The sequence below is a fragment of the Gopherus flavomarginatus genome, chromosome 11 (assembly GCF_025201925.1).
Source record: "Gopherus flavomarginatus isolate rGopFla2 chromosome 11, rGopFla2.mat.asm, whole genome shotgun sequence".
NCBI lineage: Eukaryota > Metazoa > Chordata > Testudines > Testudinidae > Gopherus > Gopherus flavomarginatus.
Window position 1 is genome coordinate 8,132,322 of NC_066627.1, and position 22,865 is coordinate 8,155,186.

The following is a 22,865-nucleotide window of genomic DNA, read 5'->3' on the forward strand; positions in this document are numbered from 1 at the left end:
AAGTCTCTGGAGTCCATCCACAGCTAGGATGGGTCATTCAGTCCTTTGTATAGAGATTCAGTTTGTAGCAATGTCCCTCCAGAGGTATGAAGCAGGATTGGAGACGAGGCATCAACCTTTTATAGTCTCTTGCCATGTGGTCTTTGCTTTCTTTGTCCCAAAGACACTCTATCCAGCACTTGGCATAGAAAAACCTTGGAGTTCTGTCCATAGGCAGGTCCCTGCATACCTTGCTGAGTCACAAGGCGTATCTGCCTTCTCTCAATGGGTCGATTGTATAGCTGATGGTCCTTAATGGGCCATCAGGCAGGCTAGGCAGAACTGACACCAACTTGTCTGGCTGGGGTGTTCCCCGGAAGCAGAGCACAAGTTTGAAATAGGGACAGCATAGAGCCAATATTCATGACATCAACTACAAAAATGATACACATCTAGAGATAGAATCATTATAATCAACCATAGACTCATAGACTCATAGACTCATAGGTCAGAAGGGACCAATCTGATCATCTAGTCTGACCTCCTGCACAAGGCAGGCCACAGAACCCCACCCATCCAATTTTATACAACTCCTATCCCAGGACCGAGTTATTGAAATCCTCAAAAATGGTTTGAAGACCTCAAGCTGCAGAGACACCACCAGCAAGCGACCCGTGCCCCACGCCGCAGGGGAAGGCGAAAAACCTCCAGGGCACCTGCCAATCCGCCCTGGAGGAAAATTCCTTCCCGACCCCAAATATGGCGATCAGCTAAACCCTGAGCATGTGGGCAAGAGTCACCAGCCAGCACCCAAGAAGGAGTTCTCCGCAGCAACTCAGTACCCATCGCATGCAACATCTCCCCGCAGACCACTGAGCAGACCTGTCTGGTGGTAATTCAAGATCAATTGTCCAAATTAACGATCCTATCATAACATCCCCTCCATATACTTATCAAGCTTTGTCTTAAAGCCAGGAAAGTCTTTTGCCCCTACTACTTCCCTCGGAAGGCTATTCCAGAACTTCACTCCCGTAATGGTCAGAAACCTTCGTCTAATTTCAAGTCTAAACCTCCTAATATCCAGTTTATACCCATTCGTCCTCGTGGCTACATTAGTACTAAGCTTAAATAATTCCTCTCCCTCCCTAACGTTAACCCCCTTGATATATTTATATAGTGCGAGCATATCCCCCCTCAGCCTTCTTTTGGCCAGGCTAAACAAGCCAAGCTCTTTGAGTCTCCTTTCATAAGGCAGTTTTTCCATTCCTCGGATCATCCTCGTAGCCCGTCTCTGAACCTGTTCCAGTTTGAATTCATCCTTCTTGAACATGGGACACCAGAACTGCACACAGTATTCCAGATGGGGTCTCACCAACGCCGTATACAACGGTACTAACACCTCCTTATCCTTGCAGGAAATACCCCGCCTGATGCATCCCAAAATCGCATTTGCTTTTTTAACAGCCGTATCACATTGGCGACTCATAGTCATCCTGCTATCAACCAGTACCCCAAGGTCCTTCTCCTCCTCCGTCGCTTCCAACTGATGCGCCCCCAACGTATATCCAAAATTCTTATTATTAATTCCTAAATGCATGACCTTGCACTTTTCACTGTTGTATTTCATCCTATTCCTATTACTCCAGTTTACAAGGTGGTTCAGATCTTCCTGAATAGTATCCCTGTCCTTCTCCGTGTTAGCAATACCCCCCAGCTTCGTCTCATCCGCGAACTTTATTAGCACATTCCCGCTCTTTGTGCCAAGGTTAGTAATAAAAAGGTTAAATAAGATCGGTCCCAAAACCGATCCTTGAGGGACTCCACTGGTGACCTCCTTCCAGTCCGACAGTTCACCTTTCAATACGACCCTCTGGAGTCTCCCCTTTAACCAGTTCCTTATCCACCTTACAACTTTCATATTCACTCCCAGCTTTTCCAATTTAACTAACAGCTCCCCGTGCGGAACCGTGTCGAACGCCTTACTGAAATCTAGGTAAATTATATCTACCGCATTTCCTTTATCTAAGTAATCCGTCACCTTCTCAAAGAAGGAGATCAGATTGGTTTGGCACGATCTACCTTTAGTAAATCCGTGTTGCAATTCGTCCCAATTACCATTGACCTCTATGTCCTTAACTACTTTCTCCCTTAAAATTTTTTCCAAGACCTTACATACTACAGACGTCAAGCTAACAGGCCTATAATTACCCGGATCACTCTTTTTCCCTTTCTTAAAAATAGGAACTACATTAGCAATCCTCCAGTCATACGGCACAACACCCGAGATTATCGATCGCTTAAAAATTCTCGCTAACGGGCTCGCAATTTCACGCGCCAGTTCCTTTAATATCCTCGGGTGGAGATTATCCGGGCCCTCCGACTTCGACCCATCAAGTTGTTCAAGTACGGCCTCTACCTCAGTTGCAGTAATATCCACTTCCATATCCACATTCCCGTTTATCATCCCTCCATCATCGCAAGGTTCCTCACTAGTCTTATTAAAAACCGAGGCAAAGTACTTGTTTAGATGTTGGGCCATGCCTAGGTTATCCTTAACCTCCATTCCATCCTCAGTGTATAGCGGCCCCACTTCTTCTTTCTTTGTTTTCTTCTTATTTATGTGGCTGTAGAACCTTTTACTATTGGTTTTGATTCCCTTCGCAAGTTCCAGTTCAATGCGGCTTTTAGCCTTCCTCACTTTATCCCTACATGTTCTGACCTCAGCAAGGTAGCTTTCTTTACTGATCCTGCCTTCCTTCCACTCCCTGTAAGCTTTCTGCTTTTGTCTAATCCCCTCTCTGAGTTGCTTGCTCATCCAGTTTGGCCTGCAACTCCTGCCCATGGTTCTTTTCCCCTTTCTCGGGATGCAGGCTTCCGACAGTCTCCGCAGCTGCGACTTAAAGTAATTCCAGGCCTCCTCCACATTTAAATCCACTAATTCCTCCATCCAATCCACTTCCCTAACTAATTTCCTTAACTCTTTAAAATTAGCCCTCGAGAAGTCAAAAACCCTAATCGCAGATCTACATTTGTTTATCCTTCCATCTAGTTTCTGATTCAACCAATCAGAACCTCTCCATAGACCCCTTACACAACAACCTTTCTACAATTTTGGTTACAAATATAGAACAGTGGCTGCAACAGTGATCTATACAGTTACAGATTATGTCAATAACGCCACAGGAGGTGACACGGTGTCAGTGAGACTGATACTGGAATACTGCCTCCAGTTTTGGTGTCCTCATTTGAAACAGATGTTGTGAAATTGGAGCTGAAGCAGCAAAGAGCCACCAAATGTTCTGAGGGCTGGAGAAAAATGCCTTCTAGTGAGCTATTGAAAGAGCTCAACCTTTTTAGCTTCTCAAAAGAAGATTGAAAGGTGATTTCATTGAAGTGTTGAAGTGCCTTAATGGAGAAAAAAGATTGGGTGTTAAAGGGCTCTTTAATCGAGCAGAGAAAGACATAACAAGACCCAATGATTGGAAGGTGAAAAGAGACAAATTCACGTTACAATTAAGCCCCAAATAGTCAACAGTGAGGATGATTCACCACAGGAACAAGCTACCAAGGAAAGTGGTGGATTCAGCATCTCCTGATGTCAGTCAATGAAGACTAGATGCCTTTCTGGAATGTGTTTGCCCCAAAAGTAGCTCTTGTGTCATACAGAAGGCCTGTGATATGCAGGGGGTCAGATCAGATGCTCTACTGGTCTCTTTTGGCCATAAAGTCAACTAATTTCTGAAAAACTGAGTGTAGCATTGGGAGCAGCGTCTGATGTTTTCCTGTCTAACCAGCTTGCTTCCTAGAACAAACGCTCCTTGAGTGGGGTGATCCACAAGGAGTAGCTCAAACCTCCGAAGTGCCTGGCCAGGGGCAGGACATTGGCACAGCAAGGGAGGAGGGGTTATCCCAGGGAGAGGCCAGTGGCAGAAGGAGGAGGCCTTGCTGGACAGCAAGGGGAGCTGGGAAAAGGAAGCCACTACGTTTTGGCCTGGTTTTTGCTCCATGCGGGAAATGCTCTGGGTATTACTGTGATGGAGTGGGGTCTGTCTGTGTGGGGGATGGGAGAGCAGGTGGTGACTTTAGGACCGGACATGTGCTCAGCCTGTAACCTGAGCTAGGCAGGGGGGAGGGGGTCAGCACCTTTGCCCGGGACGCTGGACACAGGAAGGGGCCGGCTGGAGGGAGTGAGTTCAGTTTTGGTTTGGAGCTGGGTTGTTGGAATTCAGGGATTCCCAAACTGGGAACTAAGCTTCCTGAACCCCCAGAAGGACTCGATTGAGGGGTCCTGGTTGTGCCCAAAAGCTCTGCTGTATCCTTCGCTCTTGCTGGCCAAAAAAACCTTCTGTTTTACTGGCTGGCTGAGAGTCACTGTGAGTCCCAGGAAGAGGGGTGCAGGACCAGACTCCCCCACACTCCGTGACAGACCCTAAGCCCCTCCAGGACCCCTGCAGCCTGGTCGTATTTCTCTGTGCCTGCCACCAAACACCTAAGACCCCCGGAGACCCCTCCAGCCTGAACTTAGGTATCTGTTTCCCCCCACAAACCCCCTAAGCCCCTCAGGGACCTAAACAGCCAGGACATTGGTATCTGTACCCCATATAGACTCCAGAAGCCCCCCAGGACACTCCAGTTTGCATATAGGTATCTGTGCCCCTCAGAATCCCACTAATCCCCCAGGAACCCCTACAGCCTGGACGTAGGTATTTGTACCCCCACAACTCCCCTAACCCCCCAGGGACATCTACAATCTGGACATAGATCTCTGCGCCCATCATGAAACCTCTAACCCCCGCAGGACCGATACAGCCTGGACATACCTATCTGTGCCCACCCGAACTCCTAAGACCCCCTGCTACCCTAACAGCCTGGACATAGGTATCTTGGGCCCCCACAAATCTCCTAAGACTCCTAGGATGCCTCCAGCCTAGATGTAGGTATCTATGGCCCCACTAACCCCTAAGCCCCCCGGTACCATTACAGCCTGGATGTAGGAATATGTGCACCCCACGAACCCCCTAAGGACCCCTAGAGCCTGGAGATTGGTATCTGTGTCCCCCCCAAAACTCTCTAAGCCCCTCAGGGACCCGTACGGCCTGGACTTAGGTATCTGTGCACCCAAGGCCGCTAAGATGGAATGGGCATGGAAAACACGAGCTTAAGGCGGCAGAATTTTATTCCACACCTGGGATTTTGTCCCTTAGAATCACTGGGGACACTAGGGTTTGTCCTTTTTGTTTCACTTTTTCCTCCATCCTTCCCTCCCTCCTTTCTCTTCGTCTCTTGCTTTTCTCCTTTCTCCTGTTCCCCTCCCAACAGCAGGAGAGGGGTGGGTGTGAGTGTGTGTGTGTGTGTGTGTGTGTGTGTGTGTGTGTGTGTGTGTGTGTGTGTGTGTGTTGCGGGACAGTACTCTGCAGCTCTCACTGTGGAAGGTCCACCCAAAAATGTGAGGCTGAACTAGTGCTCAGGCAGTGATCCCCACCAGTGACCCTGGGCCATCCTTTGGGCTCTTTGGTGAGAACCCTCAGCCTCCCGTCCTCAGTCTCTACCCTGATTGGCTGAGCAGGGGGTTATTGACAGGGAGGAGACTCAGGTCCTTGTTGTTCTCTTTTAAGACCAAGGAAATAAGTCAGAACCAGTTCTGTGTTTGATGAGTTTTGCTGCTTCTCTGCATTAATTGTCTCTGAGCAGTTCATGATTCTCTCTAACATTGCAGTTCTCCTCAAATACTTGCTTAATAATTACTGTCACTGTCATTGGTCTGGAGCTCATCTAAGAGCACTTTATTCAGGTCATTCAATTTCTGAAATTCAAGATCCGATGCTTAGTTTGAAAATCAGGGCTCTGGGGGCCTATTCCCAACTCTGCCTCTGACTGGCTGTGTGACCTAACACAAGTCAATTCTCCTTTCTCAGCCTTAGCTTCTCCCTTTTTCAAGTAGGGATAATAATGATCTGCTCCTACCTACCTCACGGTGCATGGAGGTAGGGCTGGCTCTAGGTCTTTTGCCGCCCCAAGCAAAACACATTTTGGCTGCCCCCTCCCCAGCCCTGGGCCCCCCACACACACTCCCCTGCTGCCCAAGCCCTGGGCTCCCCCCCACCTGCACCCCCTGGCACTCCAATTCTGGGCCTCCTCCCATCCGCATCCCCCTGCCATCCCAGCCCTGGGCTCTCCCCTTCACACAACTGCTGCCCCAGCTCTGGGCTCTCCCCTCCCCGCCCACCAGTGCTCCCCCACCCACACACCCCCTGCCGTCCCAGCCCAGCCTGACTGGCTGTGTGACCTGAGACAAGTCAATTCTCTTTTTCAGCCTGAGTTTCTCCATCTTTCAAGAAGGGATAATAATGATCTACTCCTACCTACCTCACAGTGGGTGGGGGATGGGTATCCATTGGAGAGTGTCACTAGGAGTAGGGCATAATATGAGGTGTCCTATCACGTTTACTCAGAGCAGATTAACACATAGAATAGCTGAAACAGTCTATTTTATTTGTTTTTTTTATTTTGAAATTGGTAAAAGCAGCAACGACTTAGCTCAGACTGAAGCATCTTATCTAATGTTGGAGCTTTAAAGTGTCTCCTCTTTGCGTGTGATGAGACAATTTAACACACTGTGACAAACAGGAGATGCTTTTCTTTTGCAAAGAACTTTCATCCCACTTGTTATGATTTTGAGAAACAAACCGGTTTAGTCTGAATGGGATTTTCTGACAGAAACAGTTTCAATGAAATTTCCCCACCATCTCGATTCCTGGGCTCTATCCCTACCTCTAGGGGGGAGGGGGACGGTTTGTCCTTTAGAACAGGAGTCAGGAGTGTTGGCTTCTCTTTCTGGCTCTGCCACCACCTTTCTGTGTATGCCCTTGGGTAGGTCACTTCCCTTCTCTGGACCTCAGGCTCCTCCTCATCTTTCCAATGGGAACAGGGACAGTTCTCCAACTCTGGGCAGTCATGAGCCTGAGTGAGATAAGGGGCGTTAAAGCCATGTGTGAAGGAGAAAGGGGAGTTTCACAGTGTTTAGCACCAAGGAATTCTAAAGTTTGCTGAAGTGTCTAGTCTGCGGAAACAAGAAATGGTCAGGGCCTAACTTTTCTAAAACCCATTCAGGGATGTGAGCCGCAGTCGGGATTCAAAGGACTTTGGGCTGCCCGCAGCAACGGGGAGCTCTGAGCCCTTTAAATCTCAACCACAGCCAGGATTTAAAGGGCTCTGGGCTATCTTCAGCAGGAGGGAGGGAGCCTGGCAGCACCACATAATGTAGCAGGCAATAGCTAACCCAGGTGGGGCACATGACCCCACACACGCCCTCTGCAAGTGTTGTCTCTGAAATTAGGAAAAATCACAAGTTCAGGGCACAGCTGCACACCCAGAAGAAAGCCCAGCACAACACACCCAGGGTGAAGGGGGTGCTAAAGCTTGGCATCAAACCAGAAGCCTTTAGATCTTCAATCCAATGCACTCTCAGCTGAGCTACTTTGGCAAAGACCAGGCCCACCAGGAAGGCTTAATACACGAGCCACAGCACATGCTGGGAAGATTTAAATCTGGATGTCACAAAGCAGGAGACAAGCAGTGGACTTGGCCTGGAGGGGCAGGCTAGGGTTTCCTATATCCCATTCACTCAAGCCAGCACCTGCCCCCTCACAAGCTGTCACCGGCACCCCCAGGTCAGCAAGAAAGGAGCAGCGGTTCTCACTGGAACAACTCCTCTCGCAGGCTTCTCCCAAGCCTAAAACAGAAAACCATCTTGCCAGAAAGCAGCCTACTCGTGTCATAGTATAATTCCCAAATCTGGACCTTAGCGTCCAGGATATGGGTACTAGCATAAAGTCCTCTAAGCGTAATTACCAGCTTAGATTCTGTAGCGCTGCCACCAATCAGGAATTTCTAGGGCCTGATACCCTCTGGTCCCCTCAAAACCTTCCCAGGGGACCCCAAGACCCAGATTCCTTGAGTCTCACAACAAAGGGAAATAAACCATTCCCTCCCATCTCTTTACCTCCTCCCAGATCTTTCCTGCCTGAGTACACTAGGAGATACCATGATTCAATTCCTTGAAACACAACACAGAAAGATCAAGTTTCTCTCTCCCCTTCTCCCAGAGGCAATACAAATTCAAGTTCTGTGAATCTAACACAAAGAGGAAATTTACCTTTCCCTCCCTGCTTCCCCCTCACGCAGAGGCAATACAGATTCAAGCTGCGTGAATCTAACACAAAGAGGAAATTTATTCTTCCCTTCTCCTCACTAATTCCCTGGAATATACAGACTCAATTCCCTAGATCCTCAACTGGGAAAAAAATCAAACAGGTCTTAAAAAGCAAAACTTTTAATGAAAAAGAAAGAAAAAAGTAAAAGGTTTATCTCTGCACTTTAGATGGTAAAAAGTTACAGGGTCTTTCAACTTATAAACAATAGAAAGAAACTTTCTCCAGCAGAAACACAATTTAAGCTATTCCAGCAAGTACACATATGCAAATAGAAAAAAAAACAAAATTAAAAGACTATGGCCGCCTTTTCTTACTTACAATTCTGAATAGATAAGAGACTGTAGCAGGGAGACTGGCAGAAACCTGGTTGCACCTCTAGCCCCGTCCAGGACCCAGAGAGAACAAAGCCAAACCCAAAACCCACAAACAAAGGCTTCCCTCCACACGAGATTTGAAAGTATCTTATCTCCTGATTGGTCCTCTGGTCAGGTGTTTGGGTCCCTGTTTGTTGACCCTTTACAGGTAAAAGAGACATTAACCCTTAACTGGTCTTCCTTCCACCCAGAACTGGTCTCCTGGGCTGCAAGTAGCCACCCTGGAATGCTAAGAGGCAGAAACAAGATTCTACCTCCCAGCAGCCAACTGCACTTCCATGGGTTCAACTGGCCTAATTCCTCCAGCTTCCCCAGGCTGACGCCAAGGTATTTTCTCCACTGATATCACCACCCTCTATCATGCGGAGGTTGGGGTTATCCCAGGGAGAGGCCAGTGGCAGAAGGAGGAGGCCTTGCTGGACAGCAAGGGGAGCTGGGAAAAGGAAGCCACTACGTTTTGGCCTGGTTTTTGGGCTGAGGCCCTTTTGCAGGTTAGGCAAATGTGAGAACCACCACACTACAGAAACTCCATCACAGTGTGCTGCCCTGCCCTGCCCTCAAATTCCCTGCACTTTGGTGGTGCTCACCCTGGCACACACCGAGGGGAAAGCCTGGAGAAAATGGTGGCAGCTCTTCAATGGGCCAGCTGGCAGAGCAGAGGACTGGAGCCGGCACTCAGGAAGTCGTCCTTACATCCCCCTCGTGACTCCAGTTTGAGGGGGAGCTTCTTTTCCTTCCTCTTGCTGAGAAAGAGCAAGAGAAGAAAGAAAGTTCAGGAGGGCCAACTGGCTGCAGAAGCCAATGCTGCCTTTTCCCGCAGCAAAGCCTGAAAGAAAGAACTTGCATTAGGTAAAGGGACTGCTGTGTTGCCAAGAAACAGCACACAGCTGTACAGAGAGGGATTAAACAGGCTGCTGAAGCCTGGGATTGAACCAGGGACCTTTCAATTTCCAGTCTAACGCTCTCCCAACTGAGCCACTTCAGCACTTGTAGGGGCCCACTTTGGGCTGCTGCTTCTCACCTCGAAGCTTATTCTCAACAAACCAGCTCTCCAGTCACCACTGGCCAATGCAGGACGGACATCGCTTGCTATTTTAGCACTCGGAAATGTCATCAGCTAGTCTCTGGATCTCTCGAATGCTGCGCTTCAGTTCATGGGGGAAGGCGAGAGACACGACCTTTGAACAAAAGGCCTGGGGTTAACATCCTAACGCTGTCTCCTACTGTAACAGTATTTAATACTGGCCAACCCTGTGCTGGTGACAGTTCCATTTCTAGGTGTTTGTACATTTCAGTTACTGTGAAAATTAAGAAGTTTCCATATGCTTAGAGGAAATGAATTTGATTTATTTTCTTATATATGGCATGAATAAATACAGATTTACACATCCCAGCATGAAAATGTATTGTCTTATATGATAGAGAAAATCATGCGTCCAGATTGCGCATTGAAATCATGACATGAGCTACAAATGCAATAAAAAATAAGGTATTCAATGGTTTAACATATGGAGCAGGGGTAGGGAGCACCGAAGACACTTCTTGCCTTGAGTGGGGAGTAGCTCAGACCTCCAAAGGGCCTGGCCAGGAGCAGGACATTGGCACAGCAAGGGAGGGGTGTGGCAGTGACATCATAAAGGCCTTTTGCAGGACCTCAGACTATTGGTTCAAGGTGGTGGGGAGGTGGTGACCTCACAGAGAGATGCTGACATCAGCCAGGCAGGACGGGGCAAGGGGCCAGGGAATCCTCAGAGACCCCTGTGGCTTTGCTTCGCTTCAGCAAGTCTCCTTCTCCAGGTCTCTCTTTGAGGACTGAGAGAGTATTCAGGTTCATGGACGTGAGCACCAGGAGGAACCTCTTTCGAGTTTTCTCCTTCCCTTTTAGTGATTTTACTAGAAAACAGCAGTCCCTGTTTAGAATGTAAGAGCCTCCTCGAAGGAAGGGGTGTTATGGGGGCGTCACAGTTCAGATGCCAATGCCCCACCGCCCCCACTGTAAGGAAGCTCCTGCCACCTGCTCTGTGTTTGCAGGGCGGGAGTGAGCAGCATCCACGGCAGAGATTTGCGCCTGGCTCCCGGAGCAGAGCAGCAGACTCAGCTGTCAGAACTTCCTGGAGCTATGAAAGGAGAGAGCCCCATGGCTCTGTAGCAGAATGCAGGGCAGGTGAGTTCATGGAGGGCATTGTGGGATACTGCTGGAGACCAGTTACAGTTATATAATGAATGGCAGCATCTACACTGGCACTCTGTCACTTTAAGTTTGCTGCAAAAAGCTCTAGGCCTTTCGTCGAGGTGGTTTTATTTTGTCACCAAAACAGGGCAGTTTTGTGGCCAGATGTGGCATTGCAGTGTGTGCACCAGCCAAAAGCTGGTGACCGAGGGAGCGTTGTGTGTTTTTCACGCACCTCAGCAATGTAATGATGCTAAAATAACTTTGTAGTGCAGACCTGGTCAAAGATTCACACACACACACACAACTTGCAAGGAAAACCTCATCTGCTCCTCTGCTTTGCAGAATCCAAACACAAGCAAAGCTTTTCAGGGCTTGGTGGAGATGTCAGTGAGTCAGGTGTGGTCAGACAGTGTGTTTTAGCTACATGCAGGCAGCATGGCTCAGCTGGCTAAAACACTTGCCTGGACGTAGGTATCTGTGCCTGCCCCGACCTCTAAGCACCCCCGGGACCCCTGTAGCCTGAAGTTAGGTATCTGTGCTCCCACAACCTCCCTAAGCCCCCCAGCCACCCCTCTAGCCTGGATGTAGGTATCTGTACCACCTACGAACCCTATAAGCCCCCTAGGGACCTCTCGAGCCTGGACATAGGTATTTGGGCCCCCCACAAACCATCTAAGCCTCCCCAGCGACCCCTAAAGATGGGAGATAGTTATCTCTGCCCTCCACAAACCCGTATGGCCCACAGGGACCCGTACAGCCTGGAGATAGGTATTTGTGCACCCCAGAAACTCCCTAATCCTTCCTGGGACATCCCCAACCTGGAAGTAGGTATCTGAGCTCCGCACGAACCCCCTAATCCCTCACGGGACCCCGACAGCCTGGATGTAGGGTTATGTGCGACCACAGCCCCTCTATGTGCCCCAGGAACATCTACAGCCAGGACGTTGGTATCTGTGCCCCCCATAAACCCCCTAATCCTCACGGGAACCCCTACAGCCTGGATGTAGGTATCTGTGCCCCCCACGAACCCAAAAAGCCCCCCAGGGACCTTTACAGCCAGGACGTTGGTATCTGTGCCCCCCTTAAATCTCCTAAGCCCTCCGGGACCCCTCCAGTCTGCATGTAGGTATCTGTGATCCCCAGAAACCCTCTAATGCCCCAGGAACCCCTACAGCCTGGACGTAGGTATCTGTGACTCCAAGAAACCTCCTGTACCACCCAGGACCCTTCCAGCTATGACGTAGGCATCTGTTCCCCCCTCTACCCCAATCCCCTCAGGATCCCTAGACCCTGGACGTAGGTATCTGTGTCTGCCCCGATCCCCTAAGCACCCCCATTACCCCTTTAGCCTGGACATAGGTATCTGTGCTCCCACAACCCCCCTAAATGCCCCAGCCACCCCTTCAGCCTGGATGTACCTATCTGTGACCCTCACGAACCTCCTAAGCCCCCAGGGATCCCTACAGCCTGGACACAGGTGTCTGAGCACCCCACGAATCCCCTAAGCTCCTCGGGACACATCCAGCCTGGATGTATCTGAGCCCCCAGTGAACCGCCTAATCTCCCTGGGACACCGACAGCCTGGACCTAGGTATCTGTGCCCCCTACAGACCCCCTATACCCCTCAGGAGCCCTCCAGCCTAGATGTAGGTATCTGTACCCCCACAAACTCCACCAGAGAGGTCCTTTGGGGCCATCTGCCTGTCCCAAGTCAGGATAAAGGAGGAGAGTTGGGCGTGGGGCTAGCAACTCCACCTCGTAAAAAATCAACCCGCTACAGAAACGGCAACAATAGAGACAACAGAGACTTTTACCCTGGAAAAAGAAGGGTCTTCAATTCGAAGATGCATGACGCTGGGTTGTAAAAGCCATGAGGAAGCCACTAAGCCGATTACCCTTCTTGCAACCAGGAGGATTACCATAGGCACATGGAACGTGAGGCACCAGACAGGCACTGCGGTGGAACCTCCAAGGCAAGCGGAAAAGAGGCCGTCCAAGAAACACCTGGCGACGTGACCTTCAGGCTGATAGCAAAAAAATGGGCTATACCTGGAACCAGTTAGAATGAATGGCCCAGGATCCAGGACTCTGGAGATCTGTTGCTGGCGGCCCATACCCCGACTGGGGTGACGGGCATGAGTGAGTGAGTGAGTACCCCCACAGCCCCCCTGGACTCCTACAGCCTGGACATAAGTATCTGTGCACCCCATGAAACCATAAGCACCTGTAGGGACGCCTACAGCATGGACTTAGGTATCTGGGGCCCTCCAAGCCCCCCTAAGCTCACCAGGGAACCCTACACCCTAGAGATAAGTATCTGTATCCTCCCGAACCCCATAAGACCTCCCTGGACCCATCCAGCCTGGACTTAAGTATCTGTGCCCCCCACAAACCCACTAAGCCCCCCCAGGGATCCTCCAGCCTGGACGGAGGTATCTGTGCCCACCAGAAACCCCCTTAGCCCCCCAAGAACCCCTCCAGCCTGGATGCAGGTATCTGTGCCCCTGAGAAACTGCCTAAGCCCCCCCACCGGGAACCCTCCAGCCAGGACCTAGGTATCTGTGCCCCCTCAACACACTAATTCCCCCTGGAAGCCCGATTGCCTGCACATAGGTATCTCTGCCCCCCACAAACCCCCTAAGCCTCCCAGGAACCCTTACAGCCTAGACTTATGTATCTGTGCCCCCAGAAAACCCCTAATCCACCCAGAGATCCCTACAGCATGGACCTAGGTATCTGTGCCCCCAGGAACCCCTAAACCCCACAGGAACCACTCCAACCTGCACATAGATATCTGTTCCTCCCAAAAAAAACCTAAGCCCCCCAGGGACCCCTAAAGCCTGGAGATAGGTATCTCTGCCATCTACAAAAGCCCCTAATCCTACCCAAAACCTCTCCAGCCTGGACGTACATATCTGTGCCCCCACAAACCCCCTAAGCCCCCTGGGACCCTTCCAGCCTGGATGTAGGTATCTGTGCCCCCCGATGCTCTAAGCCCCCCCAGAATACCTATAGCCTGGACTTAGGTATTTGTGTCCCCTACAATACCACTAAGCCCCCCCAGGGACCCCTCCAAGACATACATAGGTATCTATGCCCCTCACCAAGTTCCTAAAACCCCAGGGACCACTGTGCTCACCACAACTCCTTAAGCCCTCCAGGGACCCCTCCAGCCCGGACGTAGGTATTGGTGTCATCCACGAAGCCCCTAATCCCCACCAGGACCTCTACAGCCTGGATGCAAGTATCTATGCCCCCCATAACCCCCCTAACTCCCCCAGGGTCCCGACCATCCTGGACGTAGGTATTTGTGACCCTATGAACCCCCTTAAGCCCCCCCGGAATGCCTCCAGCCTGGACGTAGCTATCTGTACCTCCCATGACCCCTAAGTCCCCCAGGGATCTCTACAGCCTCTACATAGGTGTGATGCTCTGTGCATTACCCTGCTTTACCACACGGTGTCACTGTAGCTCCATGCAGGAAATGCTCTGGGCATTACTGTGATGGAGTGGGGACTGTCTGTGTGGGGGATGGGACGGCAGCGGGTGACTTTAGGTGAGGGACAGGACTTAAGCCTGTAACTCGAGCTAGGCAGGGGGGAGGAGGTCAGCATCTTTGCCCGGGAGGCTGGACACAGGAAGGGGCCGGCTGGAGGGAGTTAGTTCAGTTTTGGTTTGGAGCTGGGTTGTTGGAATTCAGGGAATCCCAAACTGAGAACTAAGCTTCCTGAACCCCCAGAAGGACCCGATTGAGGGGTCCTGGTTGTGCCCAAAAGCTCTGCTGTATCCTTCGTTCCTGTTGGCCAAAAAAACCTTCTGTTTTACTGGCTGGCTGAGTCACTGTGTGTCCCAGAAAGAGGGGTGCACACACTCACCACACTCTGTGACAACCCCTAAGCCCCTCCAGGACCCCTGCAGCCTGGACGTAGGTATATGTGCCCCTCACCAAACTCCTGAGCCCCCCAGGGACCCCTACAGCCTGGACCTAAATATCTGTGCCCCCCACGAACCCCCTAAGCCCCCCAGTGACCCCTACAGCCTGGACCTAGGTATCTGTGCCCCCCACGAACCCCCTAAGGCCCCCAGGGACCCCTACAGCCTAGACATAGGTGGAACCCTTCTGCCAGACTGAATTGATAGCAGTAAGGACTGGGTTCAATACATAGGAGTCCCTTCCCTGCAACGTAATGCAAACCAGCTCGAGCCCCCACCCAGTGACCTGAGAAAATTTTACATACGCACCCCTAGGTGCCTCAAAGAGACAATACTTCCCCTCTCGCAAGCACAGAGTTTGGGTGTAGCATAAAACGTTCACTAATGTGAGATAAACAAAATAGCATTAAATTGGGAAAACACCTCAACTAGGCCGTGTCCTTTTCCCTGGGCTCTTGACTCCAGCAATCCCCAAATCAACCCCAAGACTCCAAAGTCTGATACGTCAAATGTTTCAAGAGTCCAGCAACCCCAAAATCACCCAAAGTCCCACAGCCCCAGAGTTCAAGAGTCTATCTGCAGGGTTTTCCCCCGCCAACCTGGGCAGAAAGGGGCTCCTTACGTGGTCCACTGCCGACTACCCTGCCTCTCCATGGGATTCTACTTCAGCCTTTCCCACCAGCTGCTCTGGTCTACCAGCCAACCTGTGATCTGCTGCAACTGTCCCAGAAAACTGCTCAGCTCACCTCACTCTATGGGCTACTCCCACCATTCCACAAACTACTCCTCTCCATCAGCTACTCTGCTCCATAATACAGCTTCATACTCCCCCACTAGCTAGCACAACTCTTCAAGAATTTCAGTTCAGGAACCTAGAACTTCAAGTCTTTAAAGACTCAGAAATCACCTCTGTTATTCAACTGTTAAAAAAGAAGAAAGCACAACTGGTGTTTCTGGCTCACCCAAGGAGCCCTCTCCCTTGTCTAGCGAGTGCCACTAAACTGATGGTGAGGATCACTGTCTCAAAGCAGTATCATAGTTTCCCATCCACACAATCAGGGTGATAACACTCCTCATCTCATGCCCCAACAACAAATGAACTGGGGATACCACAGCTGCCAAAGCAACTATCCCAGGCTGCCGTGGCCGTGTCAGGCGGAGTGAGTGTGCCTATGCAAACACGATCAGCCCCTGAAATTCTTTTCCACACTCGCCATAATTCACCACCAGATGTCAGGGTAGAGTTCATCCTGCTTCTGCTTACATAGGTTGTGCCCCCCACAACTCCCTAATCCCACTGGGATAGATGCTTCAGTCTGAGCTAAGTCGTTGCTGCTCTTAACAATTTCAAAAGAAAAAAATACAAATAAAATAGACTATTTCAGCTATTCTATTATGTGTTAATCTGCTCTGAGTAAACATGATAGGACACCTCATATTATGCCCTACTCCTAGTGACGCTCTCCAATAGATCCCCATCCTCCATCCACCGTGAGGTAGGTAAGAGCGGATCATTATTATCCCTACTTGAAAGAGGGAGAAGCTAAGGCTGAGAAAGGAGAATTGACTTGTGTTAGGTCACACAGCCAGGCAGTGGCAGAGTTGGAAATAGGACCCAAGAGCCCTGATTTTCAAACTAACCTTCGGATCTTGAATTTCAGACATTGAATGACCTGAATAAAGTGCTCTCAGATGAGCTCCAGAACAACAACCGTGACAGTAATTATTCAGCAAGTATTTCAGGAGAACTGTAGTGTTAGAGAGAATCATGAACTGCTCAGAGACCATTAATGCAGAGAAGCAGCAAAATTCATCAAACATAGAACTAGTTCTGACTTATTACCTTGGTCTTAAAAGAGACCAACAAGGACCTGAGTCTCCTTCCTGTCAATAACCCCTTGCTCAGCCAATCAGGGTAGAGACTGAGGCTGAAGGTTCTCATCAGAAATCCCAAAGGATGGCCCATGTCACTGCTGGGGATCACTGCCTGAGCACTAGTTCAGCCCCACATTTTTGGGTGGACCTCCCACAGTGGGATCTGCAAAGCACTCGCCCGCAGCACACACACACACACACACACATACACACCCCTCCTTCCTGGTGTTGGGAGGGGAACAGGAGAAAGGACAAAAGAAACAAGAGACGAAGAGACAGGAGGGAGGGAGGGATGGAGGAAAAGGTGAAACCCGAATGTCCCAATGATTCTAAGGGACAAAATCCCAGATGCGCAAAAAAATTCTGCCTCCTTAACACGTGTTTTCCATACCTAGAATTCAACTCTCATCAGATGGATCAGACTGAACAGGTTTCAAACTTCCAGGAGTCTCTTACCTTCTAAACGGGGACGGCTGTTTTCTAGTAAAATCACTAAAAGGGAAGGAGAAAACTCAAAAGAGGTACCTCCTGGCACTCACGTCCGTGAACCCAAATACTCTCTCATTCCTCAAAGAGAGACCTCAAGAAGGAGACTTGCTGAAGCAAAGCCACAGGGGTCTCTGAGGTTTCCCTGGTCCCTCACCCCTGTCCTGCCTGGCTGATGTCAGCATGTCTCTGTGAGGTCACCACCCTCCCACCACCTTGGACCAATAGTCTGAGGTCCTGCAAAAGGCCTTTGTGATGTCACTGCCAAACTCCTCCCTTGCTGTGCCAATGTCCTGCCCCTGGCCAGACACTTTGGAAGTTTGAGCTACTCCCTGTGGATTACCCTACTCAAGGAGCGTTCGTTCTACGCAGCAAGCTGGCTAGACAGGAAAATATCAGACGCTGCTCCCAATGCTACACTCAGTTTTTCAGAAATCAGTCGACTTTATGGCCAGAAGAGAACATTAGAGCATCTGATTGGATCCCCTGCATATCACAGGCCTCCTGTATGACACAAGAGCTACTTTGGGGGCAAACACATTCCAAAAAGGCATCTAGTCTTCATTACATGACAGCAGCAGATGACGAATCCAGCACTTCCCCTGGTAGCTTGTTCCTGTGGTGAATCATCCTCACTGTTGACTATTTGTGCCTTAGTTGTAATATGAATTTGTCTCTTTTCACTTTCCAGCCATTGGGTCTTTTTATGCCTTTCTCTGCTCGATTAAAGAGCCCTTTAATACTCAATTTTTCTCTCCATTAAGGCACTTCAACACTTCAATGAACTCACCTTTCAATCGTCTTTTGAAAAGCTAAACAAGTTGAGCTCTTTCAATAGCTCACTAGAAGGCATTTTTCTTCAGCCATCAGAACATTTGGTGGCTCTTTGCTGCCCCAGCTCCAATTTCACAACATCTTTTTCAAAAGAGGACACCAAAACTGGAGGCAGTATAAAGGTTGTATAAATGTTACATTAAATAGGTTGCAGAGGAGTCTTTTTAAATTAAGGCTTTTGTTGCTAAAAATTTTGTCACTCAGGTGAGAAAAAACACTCCCCGAATGCCAAAATTTGAGCCATGCAAAGCAGCAGTGTGAACAGCGCTTCGTTGGTGGAGCTGTGCTCCTGGTGACAACGCTCCTGCCCTTCGTTGTAGTGGTCTCTCCCAATGATAAGGATGGCCACACAGCGCAGCCTACAACAGCACGGTTAGAGTGGCACAGCTGCACCGTGGTAAGGTGCACAGTGTAGACATAGGCTCAGAGCTGGGGGAAAGCCGACAGGCGCTCAGGAGCACAGGGTTCAAACAGAGACATCCGGTAGGAGAGGAACTATTCACAGGGATTCTCTATGGCCTAGTAAGGTGGAGAGGATGGAAGATGATAATGTACAGGTAGGATCTGATCAGAAACAGTGAAATGAAAGAGTCTCCCTCAATTACATCACGTAATAGCAGACAGCTAAAATGGGACACATTTTATAAGTGCTTAAATACAAATGCTAAAAGTCTAAGTAATAAGACGGGTGAATTTGAGTGCCTGGTATTGAGTGACGATATTGATAGAATAGGCATCACAGAAACCCCTGCACCCCCTCCTGCGCCCATGTGGGGACACTGACCTGTGTGCATGGAGCAGCTGGTATTGCTGCCCCCCACTCCTCCCTGGAACGCTGCTCCTCCAGGCACCCCTAGGGGCTGTGGGATGTGGGGGCAAGAAGCGAGACCATCCGAGCTCCCTGCATCCAGGTCACTTTCCTCAGCTGGGCTGCATAAGGGGAGGGCAGAGAGCAGCAGCTTCTGATTCTCCCCTCACAGCACAGCCCAGGTGGGGAAAGTGACCAGGACGCATGGAGCACATAGTGCTGCTCCTCGCTCCCCCCCAACTCTCTGTGGGGCCACAGAGGAACATTGGGGGCGGGTGAGCTGTATCTTTGTGTCACCACTTGCCCCTCCCCTCACAATGCTCCTCCACCGGGTACACGCAGGGAGAAATGTGGGAGTCCCCCCAGGAAGCTGTGTCTGACACTACACCCGCAGCGTGCACCTTTGCACTGCCGCATGCTGCCCGAGTGCCCCGGCTGATTTGGGACCCCTGGAAAAGTCTCCCCCATGTCAGCCCTAGGGCTGGAGGACTTCCCACTCCCCGCTATGGCCCAGGGGCTACAGAGCTTCTCTGGTCTCAGGACTGCAGTGTGTGGCGGGGGGGAGTAAATGAGTGAGCAGGGTGGGGCCAGTGGGGAAGGAGTGGAAAAGAGGTGACTAGTGGATGGGGCCATGGGTGGAAAGGTTGAAAGAGGGCAAGGCCACAGACAGAAGAGGGTTTGGGGCCATGGTTCTTGTGCTGGGGCCCCTGCACTTGTTCTCCCTTTCCCTGGGCTTTGGCATCATTAGCCCCTGCTTAGCGAGTAGGGTTCAGTGGTCCCTGTAATGTGGGGCATGACTCCTAGGGGGACACAGAGGAACATTCATGGGGGCACCTTAGGGCCTGAGCCAGTCCCCATGGAGGGCAGGGAGGGAGCACCACTCAGCCCCACTCTGTCCCAGCTCTTCCCCAACCCCACTCTCAGCCTGAGACTCTGGCTCCCAGCCCGGCCTCGACCCCTTTACCCCTGTCTGCACCCCTCTCTCCAGCAAGCAACAGCCCCGCTCCTCCCAGCCTCGGTTCTCAATCGTGGCTTCCAAGGGGCCACAGCCATGGCTAAGAGGGCACAATGTGAAATGTTTGGGGACCACTGGTTTAGGGTGATGTCCTCAATCACTTCTCTGCAGTCCAATAAAAGCCTTTCCTCACCCACCTACCCCTCCGTCAGGACAGACTAGGTATGTTCTGCTGCCCTTCACTCACACAGGAAGGAGAATAACATTTCATTGCACTCAACCCTAAAGTGATTTGTAACCCACCACCATCCCAAACTGGTCATTTTGGGGAAGCGGCCGCATCATACGCAGAGTAGGTGTGTCTGTGCAAACACGGTCTGTTCCTGAAGTCTTTCCCCAGCTCCTCAGTAGATGTGAGGGGGGAGCTCATTCAGACCCTGCTTATGCTTAGTATTAAAAAACTCCTGTGTCCCTATCTCTGCCGGCCTTAGATTTCTCTTCCTGTCCCTTTCCTGACACCTTAGATGAGGTGACCAAGTGGTTAAGGTGATGGACTGTTAATCCATTATGCTCTGCATGCATTGGTTCAAATCCCATTCCCAGCGGAAGCGTTTAGTCTTCATTCCTCCTTTATAGACAACCATCTCTCCCTTTGGTACAATGACAGATCAAACAATGTTTCTTCTTGCGAAAAAAAACCTTCTCAGAATCTAACCGCCCTCCTCCCCGCTTCAAATAAAAAGTCTAAATCTCAGATTTCTAAAAAAATTCTCTAGTCCTGTATTTCTTAGTTTTTATCTCAAAAGGGAACATCCTCATAATCTCCCACAAACACCCTGGGACCTTCCCAAATAATTAAAATACCCCCATCCTGAGCAAGACCAAAACAGTGAACCAGAGCTAGTGTCTAGGCCAGGCTGTTCTGAAAGAAGCAACTCAAAAACATTTTTTCTCCACTTCCCTTGGCAAAGTCTGACTGAGAAAAGAAAATTCCCCAAACTGAAAATTTTTGCTGAGAAACCAATACTAGTCTGTTTGGAGACTTTGATTTGAATATATTATTATTATTCTCTTCTGATTTATTTCAGTTCAGTGTTTGTTCTCCAGATGTGTTTCCAGGTGTTGAGTTGTGGGGGAGAGAGGCCAACTCATGATGTCTCTTCCCCTCTTTCATAGTTTCTTCCAACTTGCTAGGAAGTACCTTTGCTAGGATGTGAGTCAAGCAGTGTCCATTGTCACTGTGCTATCTCGGAGAAGTCTGCATTGTACGCAGTTCCTGGGATAGTCCTTGGGAGCGTGGATCCCTTTTAATGGGCCAGCAGCGAGTCTGGCTCCTCCATTGTCACACCTGAAAGGCTGGTGGTGGGCATTTCGCAACCTCATAATATATCTCAGTAACACACACAGAGCAAACTTCATAACTTCCCAACCAATGCTACACACACAGTCCAACACAATATTAGTGTTCAACAGATCAAGACTTTTGAAATGATACCTCACCAGGCAGACTTTGTACAAACCGTATCATCACTATATGAGAGTGATGAATATGGGGCTTCCAGGTAGTGCTTTGAGCACAGCGTGCCACACCAGGGCTGACATTGCAATGGAGACGTACCTGTAGAGTCTATCTCTCCTGGGATAAAGATGGCAGCATGGCCGTCCTGGGTCATCTGACTTGGGCCCATGGAGCTAAAGCTGAGGGGCTAAAAACTGTGGTCCGGATATTTGTGTTCACACTGAAGCCTGGGTTCAGAAACCCTCACTCCTCCTGGGGGTTTCAGAGGTTGGGCTCAAGTCCCATCTGTCTGCACTGTAATTTTATAGTCTTGCAGCCCAAGCCCCATAAGCCTGAGTCAGCTGGCCGGGCTTTGAGGCAGGTGCCCTGAGTGTGTTAATCGCAGCGTAGACATAACATTAGGCTACGTCTCCAGTGCAATGAAACACCCACGGCTGGCCCAGGTCACATTAATCAGGGTCATGCGGCTTGGTCTATAGTAAAGTTGCAGTGTTCGTGTCTCGGCTCAGGTTCGGAGAGAGTTTAGCAAGTGGAAATGGTAAAACTGCATTGAGGGGACTGGACCACTGACCTACCAGCTCTTAACACCCAAACTTTCAGTAGCTCTATTAGCAGTGCCTGTGAGTGTAATTTAAACCATAAGAAAAGCCACACTGGGCTAGACCAAAGGTCCATCTAGCTCTGAATCTTGTTTTCTGACAGTTGCCAACACCAGGTGCCCCAAAAGGCACTCAACCAAGCACCGCTAGGAGTTGAACCAAGGATCTCCTGTTTACAAAACAGGTGTTGTAACTAGCTAAGCCATGGTGCCTGCTGTTACTTAAAGCATCGTGTCTGCCCACACCTGACTCTGCCAATCCCCATTGAGCCCTGATAAACTTTTCTCGTGTTTGGATTCTGTAAAGCAGAGGAGCAGGGGAAGGTTTACTCCCAAGGTGTGTGAGTATTTATTTGGACAGGTCTACGCTACAAAATTAGGTTGATATAACTACATTACTTAGATGTATAAAAAATTTACACTTCCCCAAGCAATGCAGTTATAGCAAACCAATGCCGGTGTAACTAGCAGCTCAGCTGTCAGAACGTTCTGGAGCTATGAAAGGGGAGGGGCCCAGCCTCTGTAGCAGGAATGCAGGGCAGGTGAGTTCACGGCGGGCATTGTGGGATACTGGAGGAGGCCAGTTACGGTGATATAATGAACAGCAGCATTTACACTGACAATTTGTCGCTTTAAGTTTGCTGCAAAAAGCCCTAGGCCTCTTGTCAAGGTTGGGATTGAGGGGCACTGGGAATAGGAGGGCTGTGGGTTGGGACAGAGGAGAAGGGTGCCAACCGAGGGAGCCTTGTGAGTTTTTCACACACTTGATGTTAAAATAACTTTGTAGTGCAGACCTGGCCAAAGATTTACACACACACAGCTTGCAAGGAAAATGTCACCTGCTCCTCTGCTTTGCAGAATCCAAACACATGCAAAGCTTGTCAGGCCCTGGTGGGGATGGCAGGGAGTCAGGTGTGCGCAGACAGTGCCCGTTAGCCACAGGCAGGCATCATGGCTTAGCTGGCTAAAACACCTGTTTTGTAAACAGGAGATCCTGGGTTCAACTCCCAGGGGTTCCTTGCTGAGTAGCTCTTGGGGCACTTGGTATTGGCTACAGCCAGAGGACAAAACACAGAGCTAGATGCAGCTTTAGTCCAGTATGGCTGTTCTTATGGTTT

General features: G+C 50.0%; 1 protein-coding gene, 1 non-coding gene and 1 pseudogene across 7 annotated transcripts in view; 1 reads left to right on the forward strand and 2 right to left on the reverse strand.

The window, feature by feature from the left end:
- Window positions 1-22,865, forward strand: part of LOC127031107 (zinc finger protein 707-like) — a 769,794-nt gene that overhangs the window by 574,860 nt on the left and 172,069 nt on the right. The gene's annotated exons all lie outside the window — the stretch shown is intronic.
- The window catches only part of LOC127031106 (zinc finger protein 345-like), a 565,317-nt pseudogene that overhangs the window by 402,358 nt on the left and 140,094 nt on the right, over window positions 1-22,865 (reverse strand).
- Window positions 9,479-9,551, reverse strand: TRNAS-GGA (transfer RNA serine (anticodon GGA)). Its single transcript has one exon. It is a non-coding gene; the product is annotated as a tRNA-Ser (tRNA).